Genomic DNA, 11,832 nt, shown 5'->3' with positions numbered 1-11,832 from the left:
ACAGCTACTAAGCAGACCTAGTGGTGATATCATCTGATTACTTTCCTGGGGTTTACATCCCATATTCAACAAACTGGTATCCGCTACAGCAGTTATTAGAAATTGAAACCATTACGATTTTAACTAAGCTGAACAATGCTTTGTTAGCAAAGAAAAAACTAGCTTGTTGTGACCTCTCAACTCATGCGTGGACTTGACGAGTCGTGATGTTTAGGACGTGAAGGTCTAGGCCTTGTGGGAAATGGTGTTCGTTAAAGGCTGCTAAAAAACAAATACTGAATAAATCAAAATATTATATCTTAAAAAAAACCCTACAGTCCGCATCTTAACATAGGGAAGTGAGTCATATGACATTCTATTGTGAAAAGTAGGTCATGATTTTTGTTATTAGCATTGTTACAAATGTCAGTAAACTTTGAATAGATGTCTGGAAAAAGTTCTGATTTCACTTTGGCTCTATGAGATATCTACTGTGGATCAAGTCCTAAAAAAATAACTCTGATAATGTCCTCAGGGGTGTCTTAAGACTAAAATTGTTAACAGAAAGCCTGCATTACAAACTGGAGGTGTGGGGTTTGAAAGAAGTGGACATTAAGGACGCAGGGAAGGTCTAATGAAGGATGCTGTCCGCTGACATTATGGGAAATGTAGGCTCCAGTGTTTTTGGTCAGGATATCTTGGCTCCTACTGCTTTAATATATATTTTCTTTTGAATCCCCCAACTTCACAGAGGTGCTATTCTGAACTGCTGTAGTGCCCCCTTTAAAATCTGCTTTAGCCACTAAAACATATTTAGAAAGTGTCAATCAGTTAATTCCTTGTGCAGTAAGAATTCAAATATACTGGAAAACTCCTGTGTACAGACAAGAATCCCCCAAAATTAAGAGTTTAGATTTTCTCTCTTACAGCATCTCATTTTTTGCAGCTTCCCACTGTACCAGTGCTGCTTTTAACAGTTTACGATGAATTCACATGTGCTGACATATTTACATTGCATGGAACTCCATTTATTGCTGTGTGAGTCTCATGTTTCAGGATCTTTAGAAGGATGTCAGGCAAACGTATAGTATTTGATACCATAACCTCACATGTTCTACAACACATCTACAAGCAGAGATCCCCCACAGATTCCCACTAGCTCATTTTGAAACTATTTCTGAATGACGCTGTTCACGCTGTTGACACTTTCTGCACATCCCCAGACTTCCTGTTTATCAGGGAGGATAGATGTGCAATGTGTGTTTGTGTGTGTGTGTGTGTGTGTGTGTGTGTTTGTGTTGAGAGCACATCAGAAGGGAGCTGCAGGAGCTTTTGTCTGAGTTAATTACTAAAACATCATCAAAAAATGGAACAGAAAAGCTCTCCATGGATAGCCTCAGCTAGCTGGACAGTTTGTCACAGCTTCAAAACCAGCGCCCACTGCTGTGATAAGGTGTGTGTCTGTGTTTGTGCAGGTGCGTGCACGTTTGGCAGTTGGATAGCAAAAGAGCCCGTTTGTCTGTGAATGATGTGAGCTTGTGTGTGTTGTCACGCTGGGTGTCGCACAACAATTTTGACAGCGAGCAGATAAAGAAAAGTGTCTGTGTGTGTCCAGAAATTTTCGCTCCACCAGCGTGGACACATTTTGGTTGATTCTGCTGAAATATTTCTATGGCAGCAGCAGAAGAGGGCTCGCAAAGATAGGCTCCGGGGCCTTCAGGTTTCAGCAAAGCAAAGTCACACTGTGACTTTACGTACTAACTTACTTTGTGAAGGTACAGTGACAACTCATCTTCCAAATCCTGTCATCCGGTCACTTTAAAGGGTCATGTCAACCAAATCACATAAAAAACATATTTTTGTCTCCATTGCTAAAACCACTACAATGAAATGGAAGTGAAAAATATAGACCATTCAGTTTAGATTAGATTCAGTTTTCACCGAAGCTACTTTCTACTGAAGAAATGGTCACCATGAAAAAATATTTACAGGTCTTTGGAGGTCATTGTGTGGTCTGTGGAATACCAAGAGTAAATGGAGTAATGATAATACGCCTCATGCGCAAAGATTTTTGTGTTATTACCGTAAACCTCTATTACTTTTTTTTCCTATGAGGTTTGCTTGTGTAACAGTTCCAAGTTCGATTCAGAAAACCCACTTAACTCCACAAAATGAACGATTAATTGAGTCTGTTCACGAGTAGGCGCACGTTTGTGACATTTAATCATTAGCGTGATCAACACCCCAAATTGTCATATGAGGCCAGTGGTGCCACTCCATCTTTGGGCAAGTTTCACTCACAGAAAGGTCATCCACAGTTCAGAGAAGGCCTACAAACCATGCAGCTTGAAGTCCTGCTGTCAGAAATTAGAAGACGTAAACATAACATATGTAGTACTGTCAGTCTGTGTCAGTAGTGGCACTTGGTGACACAAAAATGAGAAAATATTACTGCAGTTGTCAATGGTGTGTCAACTCAGAGCAATAACGTGTCGTAAATAAAGAGAGAATGATTTGAAGTGAGGATAAATGCCAAAAAACATCTCGCTAATGCAAAGCAGTCTGTGACGTGGAAGTGAAGTTACACTGTTGGTGCAACGGAAGGTGTTTCCCAGGACATCAACCTGCATAAAACCTTGGGAAAGAAGTTTCCTAGCAACTATTGGATATCATAAGTTGTCCTGCTTAATTACAATTATATTGAATATCACTGATATACTGAAGGGAAAATCAGCTTTTAGGAGCACTCCACTGATTTAGCGCTGCGCTCTTATATTAACTCACAATGGACTGTTAAAAATAAGGACCAAAATAGATGCAGAAGAACCTTTCTCCTCCCTTGTGACAACCTAGTGCCTGCATTTACTAACGATGAAACTTGACAGTCGACAGATTTGGGCATGTTGTGCTAGTAGCGGCAGAGGTAAGCTCACTTCTTTCTAACTCCACACTCCGCTTTGTTTCTTTTCTTTTTTTAACTTCTCTCGTTGTCTTCAGCTTCAACCGATGCTGACTCAACTGACATTACTTGAGGCAGTTTATCAGACTTTGTGCAGCTCATATATATCACATATGCAATAGTGCTGCCCAGGACCCGGAACCAGAGTTTGATGTGTAAAATGGATGTAGTTCTGTTTAAAATTTCCTTTTTAAAAAAAAAAATTGGATTTAGAGTTCGCTGGAGTGTTTGTCAAAAGCAACTGCTAAGCTAAATATCACAAGGGGTATGAGAGAAAATCGGTTCTGTGTGTGTTTGAATTGGGTGAACCAAACGTTTAGATAATGCAGAAATACCTTAAAGTTGCACAACAGTACATGAAAATACTGCCAATATTCACACATCACAGCATGACAGAAGGAACTAAGAATAATCTTAAACATGATGTGAAAGTGCTGGTGTGTGTGTGAGCTTTCAACAAATCTATCTCTGCATGTGGATGTATTGAGTAGTTTGGGAATACTGTTCTTCTCAAACTATTGTTGGATATTTCCTACCCTCAGGTAGAATCATATCTTCAGCTCCCTTTATTAAAATCCCTAAATATCTTATTTTCCTACGGGAGTCACGTCTGGGGCCCAGTGAATGACACAATACCTCGATATCTTATTCAACTGAAATGCCATGGAGCAATAACGATTTGCTACCGCAAACAACTTGCAAATAAAGCTTGTCTCCCTGAGCAGTAATATAAAGCCTCAGGTGGAAGAGGTTATAATAGGACTGTGAGAAATCAAACAGATAGGATTTCATTCAGAGCTGCGAAAAGAGAGTTTGGCTGCCTTGTGGGGCAGGGCAAATATTGAAACATTGCACTCAATGTCAGGAGAGTTGAGACACATGCTGAAATGTCAGCAGGTCACAGACTCACATGCAAAATCTGCCTGCTACCTGTCTAAGGCCACATATTTGGCCTCATTGACTGAGTTTGGTCAATTTTAAGCCAGTGTGCACTCAAGTAACCGGGTTACGGTGGATTTTCCGCAGTAAACTGATTTCTTTAACATCATTAGAGCCCTGGTCTTCGTAGCAAGGGCCCCGATTTATCAAACTTCAAAGAGTTACACTTAAAAAATGCTCCAAAGTACCAACTGAAGAGTAAAAAAGGTTGATGGCTGAGTGCGCGCAATAAGACACGTTAATCAAGCGTCTTACTCCGACTTACAGCCGAGTGTAAAAGTAACTTTCAGGAGCAACTCTCAAGTGATCACAGGATTGATCTCATGTCTGCTACAGTATACTACGTTTGACGCTGGACGTCACTCAAATCTGACTTTGGAATGTCACTGACAGTTAAACTTCACAAATGAGATTGGATGCTCGTGTATTTTTGTTTGACAAGACCTTTCTGGAGCTCCCTCACCCACCACAGTTGTGTCCATTGACAGCGCACTCAAAAATCGACCAAACTCTGTCTCCAGTCTTTGAATTGGGTTCACGTCGTCTGCTTTCCATTGTGAACACACTATATAATCAAAACGTGCTTAGAATTTGTATGTAGTATGGATTTGGTAAAGAGGCAAGTTAGTGCTTAAAAGACCATAACTTTGGAAGATTTTTCGAATTCACACGTGTGTAGCCAGTATGGACAGAAGGAATGATTACAGTGACTCCTAACTGTCTCAATGTACGTACTGGCATGTGAGTATTGTATTAAATGAACGTGCAGTATCTTTTAAAATAAGTAAGCCATTGTTTGTAATTAGGTAAGGGTTGGGGAAGGAATCTGATTAATGATCTCTTACAAATAAAACACAAGTTTTAGTGAGTGCAGACACACTGTCCTGCACAGAACAAGCGTTTTCTTTTACCCTTTGTTTTTTTGTGACTTTCTCGGAAGTAGAATGTACAGCTTTACATACTTGAATACTTACACGGTTGATGAGATCCATGCTTGCAGAGGTCACCAACTACAAAAAGCCTTTTACCACGTCGAGTGTTAACCTTTAACCAGCGGCAGCTTTGAGGTTTCTGCCTACACAAAGGCTCCCAAGGTCACACAAGCTTGCCATCCTGTCCACATGCCTGCAGGGTCTAGTCTCCACTTTTAGCTGCAGATAACCTTCCGAAACAACAGAGGTCCCGGGACTCAGGGCCGAATGAGTCACTGATCTTATCTGTAACTACAAGGGTCAGCGTTGTTACAGCTCGGGACGTGGAGTGTCCACCAGCTTCTGTCACCTGGCCTCAATCGCCAAACAGACCCCTGTGTAAATAGGTAAGAGTGGAGCTGTCAGAGGATCAGGAGATGGTAAACAAGCAGGGGCCGGAGCTGCACTTATTCCCTGAGTGTGTGATATTTAGCAGAAAGGGTCCATGTGTGCGTATTGCACGAGGGAAGACGAGAAACGTATGTGAAAGTGGGAGAGGTAGAGAGGGAAGCCCCTCTCACCCCTTAGGACATAATTAGACTTCCACATTCGAACTAGTGCAACATGGTGATGAGTCTCCAACTCCAGGGCTCTGTTAAATCTTCTGATTAGCCAGCCAGGGATTGTGGTGGAGCACTCTTCTCATCTTTCCCAACCATGTGCCTTGTAGCAGAACATGTAAATGAAATGTTATTAGGGAAAAGGACACAGACAGGGCTAGAACTGATATTCCATTATAAAATTCTAACCAGCCGTTATTCACTTTAAAGTGAATAAAGGCTGGTTGCAAAACATTTTCTGGAGCTTTCAACAACACCCTGCTTATAACGGCTGTTATCACGATTGGGATATGTATGTGTTTGTGTGCGAGTGTCTGTGTCTGTGTGTGCGCAACAGAAGGGTAAGTGATTGTCTATGATGCCAGCTCTTAGGCACACCAAACTCATTTGCGGCATAATTATGCACAACTAGCTGCCACGAAGCCATGTCATTGTTGCCCTAGAATATCACTTTCTTGGCTCTCAAATACACACAGGCAACAACCCTTATTAATCAAGCATTGAGGGACAAAGAGGCATCCATGGGGCGGTTGTAATCTTCGGTGTGTATCGTCATTCTGTATGCCTCTTCTATCTTGTGGATGAGGAAGACAGAAATGATGACCTGCCTCGAATAGAAAGACAGGCAGTGACAATTTTTCCATGTCATGCACATAAGCGAAATAGGCATACATCTAGGCGCACAACCCAGGGGCTACTGTAGGGTGAAATAAACAAAGGGAAATACCATGTAAGCACGTGTCTTCGTTATTTTTACTTTGCGCAGCAAATGGTGAGTTTTAAAGTGATACTGGTAATCATTTTTCTTTTAACCTTAGTTTTAGATAGAAAAACAGAGCACACATTCTCATTTAACAAAACAACAAGTCCTTGACTGTTGGGGACTAAGTGCAGACAGATGGACATTTGAGGATTGCCTGGCTAAGGTCCCCTTTAAGGATAAGACTGGTGTAATTTTCTATTTTTCGTATTGTCAAGACCAAAACCAACAGCGTTTTATGCCAGGTTCAGGCTACTATGGTGGTCCCCTAAGCGCAGAGCGCATAACACAGGAGAAATCATAATCATTAAGAGAAATGTGCTCCAAATCCAACATGTAACAGAAAAGACACACAACTAGGGGGTGAGACCAGCGGTCATCTTGGCAGCTCGTAATCCGTCTGCTGAAATGACCGGCCAGTCAATGTGCTGTGTCGTAGCGGTGAGAACAGTCTCATCTCGGCAACCGCTGGTTGGAAATATGTCATAATTCCTTTTGGAAGATTTTGGAGCATTGACTCTCAGAGTTGAAATGTAATATTTGTTGCTTCCCGTTTGTCTGAAGGTGAAGCTGAATAGATAATAAATGTTTTATTAGTTTAGGATAGTTTAACAACAACGCTGCTGTGGACCTTGTGGTTCTAACATGTAAAGATATAACACCACATTTCAGCAAAAACAAATATATATAAATGAATACGAACAGAGGTGCAGCAGCCTATATTCAATTTCCCTTTATTTTCTGAATATATCTTACAGATTGGATGAAAGGTTCATTTTTCAGTACACTCACCGTCAAAGAGCTCATCACAAAGCACACTGAAGTCAAATTGTCTCCCTCTCCGCTGACAGCTCTACAGAAGGCCATTTTTCTTTTTCTGGAACCCCCATGCAAAACAAATGCGTCGGTTCCATCAACACTGGCTGGTTGATTGCGATCCCACCACCAAACATTCCACCTGTTTGCATCAAGCCCGGAGCCGTCGCGTGGCCTTGCCGTGCTCGGACGCCGGGATTCACCCTTCACGGGCCCAGTCAGCCCACCCGCTGGTGTGGTATCATTCCCGGGATATTGATGTCAGGTGCCTGTCACGCTCACCCACATAGCTCCAGTATCAGTAAGGCTCTTGATGGGAGGAGGGGAAAAAGCAGAATATCTCCCTGGCTTGGACCCTTGCAGAAACATGAGGGGAAGCGCGGTGACTATAAATCTTTGAGGTGCTCGCTAATGGCTTTCAAACAGCATAACATTTGTGTGTGTAATGCGACACACAATGTTGAGAGGAGTGGGATGTTATTGCCCGGGTCCCTGCTGCTCTCCCCAAAATTTTGCATACGTCGTTCCCCTCATTGCTTCATGCCTCACTTCCTTTCTGTCCTGTATTTCTTGTCCACTTTCTTTACAGTTGTCCCCCTTTTTGATCCCTTTTCTTTCTTTCTTGTGCTCTTTATTCTGATATTTCAAGGAAAGGATCCTCTCCTTACTCAGAGACATGCAGCCTCTCTCTGTCTTTCTTTCTTGTTGAGTTTTTAATACTGTCTGTCTGCTTGACTCTTTCCTCTCTCTCAGATGGGGGACTCGTGGTGATGAAGATGCTCATTTCTTTCTCCCCTGGAGGGCCAGACTGCAGTGTTGTGCCATTAACCAGAAGTTGCACTCACGCCTTGGCAGCTTATTAACATATTTCATCTGTGCGCTACTCTTCCTTCACAATTCAATTGCGCTTCTTATTTTTCTTCCGGTAATGTGCAAGCTATAAGTTACAATAACTTATTTTGGTAATTCGAGTTAAATAATCACTGTTTCCCATTTGGAACAGATGCAAGCTTTTTAGCATATAATTACACTGTAGAAAAAAAATACAGGAGCTACCACTGAATTATGGAGCTACGTAATGTTTTGGGTAACAAAAGAGAGAGAGAGAGAGGTGGCCACACACATAGACAGAAGGAAAAGAAATAGTTGGCCACACACTGACATCTAACCACCCAGCATCTGTCAAACGCTCCTGTGAAAGGATGATAGAGTCTGGGAAGAGAAACTACAGGAGAGAGTGAAGAGGTTTTTCATGAGTGGCAGCCCATCTACACCAGTGTGTCAGAGTTGTTAGCAGTGCATTTGCAGGGTCTGTACACGCACGGGTACATAGAAACATAAAAACTCACACAGTCATTAAAATGCACCTGACCCTGATCTGCCCCCTCCCTCTCCCTCTCGCCCTCTCTCGTCTGCTCTTTGAGTTCAATGCTCATGGTCCGCAGCAAACTACGGTCATCCCGAGGAGCTGGAATGTAGCGCGGACCGACAAGGATGGGAGCTAACCGCAGCAGCGGGCAAGGCCTGAAGGGGCCAGAGGGGGTGGTGGAGGGCAGCAGGCGTTGAGGAACCAGAGCCTTTTACACAACACCACACTGGATTAGACTTTAAAGCCTCAGCTGCAGATTGAAGAGGTGTGCACAGTTGTTTGATAACTCAGTGTGAAGGCTGTTGGGGGTTGTTGGGGCTGGACTCATCAGTTTACCATGAGGCGGCGAGGATAGCTTGTTGTTAAACATGACTAAGTGGGGAACTCTGGCAATTACTTGAGGTGTTTATTTAGTTCTCATATCATTCTTTTTCCTGCTTTGGCTTGCTTCATAATACAAAGCTTTTACAGTAACAACTTAGGGAACAATCTTGCTGTTTTCGAAACGATTTGAATTGTGCAACACCTGAAACATAAGCAAACCATAATAATAAGATGTGCTTTTATTACATCCAACTTACTGCGTATGTGAAAATATCAGATATAAAACATTTATTTCACTCCATTAATGGGCACCAGTGAGCTCCTTGCAAGCTTGTCATCGGTGGCTCTCCACGATCGCGCTAATTATTCCTCATCATATCCAGCAGGTAGTAATTGGGCTTTTGTTACTCGCTATCATACTGTTGATACAATACACGGCTCTCAGGCTGCAATTCTTCTCCGGAACTGTGAAGAGGTAAAGGAGATTATGCATTTTAATAGGTAAGAATTAAAATATTGCGAAGCTAAACCCAGCGAGAGGAGAGACCACCCTCTTTGTATTTACTACTGATGTTTATTCATGGAATATATGAGTATACTCTCATGATTCAACGTGACTCATTCATCGTGCTCAATCAGTGTTCTTGACTGTTGCCGATGATCGAAATGGAAAACGAAATTGACTCCTGTCTCACTTGATATGCAGCAGAGGAAAAACAAAGAGCAAATTTGCTATTTGAAAGATCAAGCTATAAAAAAAGCTGATTGCTGAGTGCGTTTTCTGCAGATGCTGTCCGTAATACAAAGGGATGAAAGGGATTCTAAGTGATAGGCAAGCTGAATTTGAAGAATTCACATCGCTCAGAAGACTCTTAGCTGATTGCTGTTACACCCACAAATCACCCATTGGCAGGGACCTACACACAAACATGATTTTATTTATTTATTTTTTATTGAATTTTTTTTTTCCACTGAATTTCATTCAAAATGTGATTATGACAGGATGAGACTGTCCCCACCAGAAAGTGAAACTTCATCATTTAAATGCTAGTCTATTTTTTATAAGACAAAGACCTCTTGTGGTTGGGAGTCTGTGAAAGCTTAGGGAAAAGGAGATATAGTCTGCACATTTTTGCACATTTTGGAAGCTTTTGGGGAGCTTTGTGCCCAACCTGAAGTGTGGTTTTTATGGGGGGCTATGTGTCGTATTGTGAGGATGCCTGGCAACCAGCGAAGACTGGAGTGCACACAGGAGAGCGGTATCAATCTTTTCGTCTAAAGCTTGTCAAGCTTATCATAAAATGTCAAACAGAACCTTTAACTAAAGGTCCACTTCTCATGGCCCTCATTAGTTTTCTTTGTTGACATGGAGATAACTCAGTTGTCACTATGTGAACTATGAAACTTTGGTCATGTGCTCCCCCATGGTCACATATGGGGAGAGACTTTAACCCCCGTCTCTATTCAAAGATAGTCTCTGGCCTCCTTGGTCGTTCTCCGGCCATTCACTGACTACTCGTCAATGAAACCGACCCCTTCCAAGTCAATTCTAAGTTTTGGTCTTGTGTTTAAGACAGCTGATGTTGCCTGTTGTTGGTGTATCACTGGAAGACCTAGTAAATGTGCCTTGATTTAAGTATATTCCATTGAACAGGATCCCAAAATAAGACAACCTAAAGGAAAAACATGTAATTACTTAAGAAAGTATGTGTTCAATCTACACATTGAGGGGTTTGAACTCTGTTATACTTGCACTACCAAATGTAGGCTCTCTTTGGAATTTCCAGCTGCACACATAAGGAATAATGTTGACCTCCGAAAAAATGTAAGAAATGTCTGGGGGTATCAGGGGAGAACAGGAACGAGTGTGTGAATGTGGCTCTCTGGTCAGTGGTCAGTGCCTCACAGTATTTCACTGCAGTGGCGGAGGGTGGTGCGAAGCCAAACAACAAAGCAGGCAGAGGAAATACTGCACATCATTAGTGAGTTAAAGATAGAGGGAAAGAATATATCGCTCTCTGTGTCTTTTTCTAGTGTGATCTACTGCGTTCCATTTCACAGGTCGTATTGAGCAACAATGATAAGCATCACATTTTACAGGGATACAAATCTGCTGCAAATTATTTGAAATTCACCTAACAACGCAGTTGCTGTTGTTGACGACATAGAAAATATTCCTTTCCTCTTGCCCTCAAGCCAGAGACCTTCAGCTAATTATTATATACTATTTAGCTTTATCAAACTCACACTACGAAAGACCATGATCCCAAACTGGGATCAAGGTGATGTAGCAAAGAGAGATAAACATAATACAGCGTTTCCTATACATAGGCCCTTCTTGGGCTGCCTGCCCAGGTAGATAAAATCACTCACTTTCAACTCAGGTAAATCTTACGTTAGAGTGCCTTATTTCACTCTTTTCAAACGAACTCTTTTCTGGCCACTCACCTGTCTGAGTTGCATGCGCTGCAGTAGCTGACTGTGGAAGAGATTCTTCTCTGCTAGCAGCTACACTAGCTAGGTAGCTAGCGTCTACCGATAGCCTGCGTGTGAGGCGTTTCGTGCACGTCTGTCAATTGTAGCTAAAGAAAATAACTTGGCTTACACCCTCCCCCTCTTAACTGCGTGAGTCTCTGCACGCACATTGGTCACACGCCCTACCACCGACCACCACAAGTAAATTCTCAACCTGTGGGAAACACCATAATAAAGTTAGCTTTTCATAGAGTCAAGACAGACCGTAGGTATGATGGCTGTAAAAACAATCTGTAAGATCTTTTACAAACTTAAGCCTGACTTAATATAATATAGGGATTGAGTTCAAATTGTTATGGAGTGTGACCAACAGTCCAAAAAATATTTAAATTACAATGATAGGAAACTAAGAAAAACAGCAAATCCTGGAACCGATGAATGTTTCACAATATTGCTTGATAAGACTTGATAAGAATAATTTGAAATTTTCGCCAACATGCTTATTTGTCTTTGTGCTGAGTTAGATGAGAAGATTAATACCACACTTATGTCTCTATGGCAAATATAAAACTGTCGCCATCAGCCAGTTAGCTCAATTTAGAACAAAGACATGAAACGGGGAAAAAAACTACCGTGGCTGTGTTCAAGGGAAACAAACAACACCTACCAGTTCTAATCAA

This window comes from Xiphias gladius, chromosome 5 (genome assembly GCF_016859285.1).
Source record: "Xiphias gladius isolate SHS-SW01 ecotype Sanya breed wild chromosome 5, ASM1685928v1, whole genome shotgun sequence".
Lineage (NCBI taxonomy): Eukaryota > Metazoa > Chordata > Actinopteri > Istiophoriformes > Xiphiidae > Xiphias > Xiphias gladius.
The sequence above is the reverse complement of the archived record's forward strand: the minus strand, read 5'-3'. Positions refer to the sequence as shown.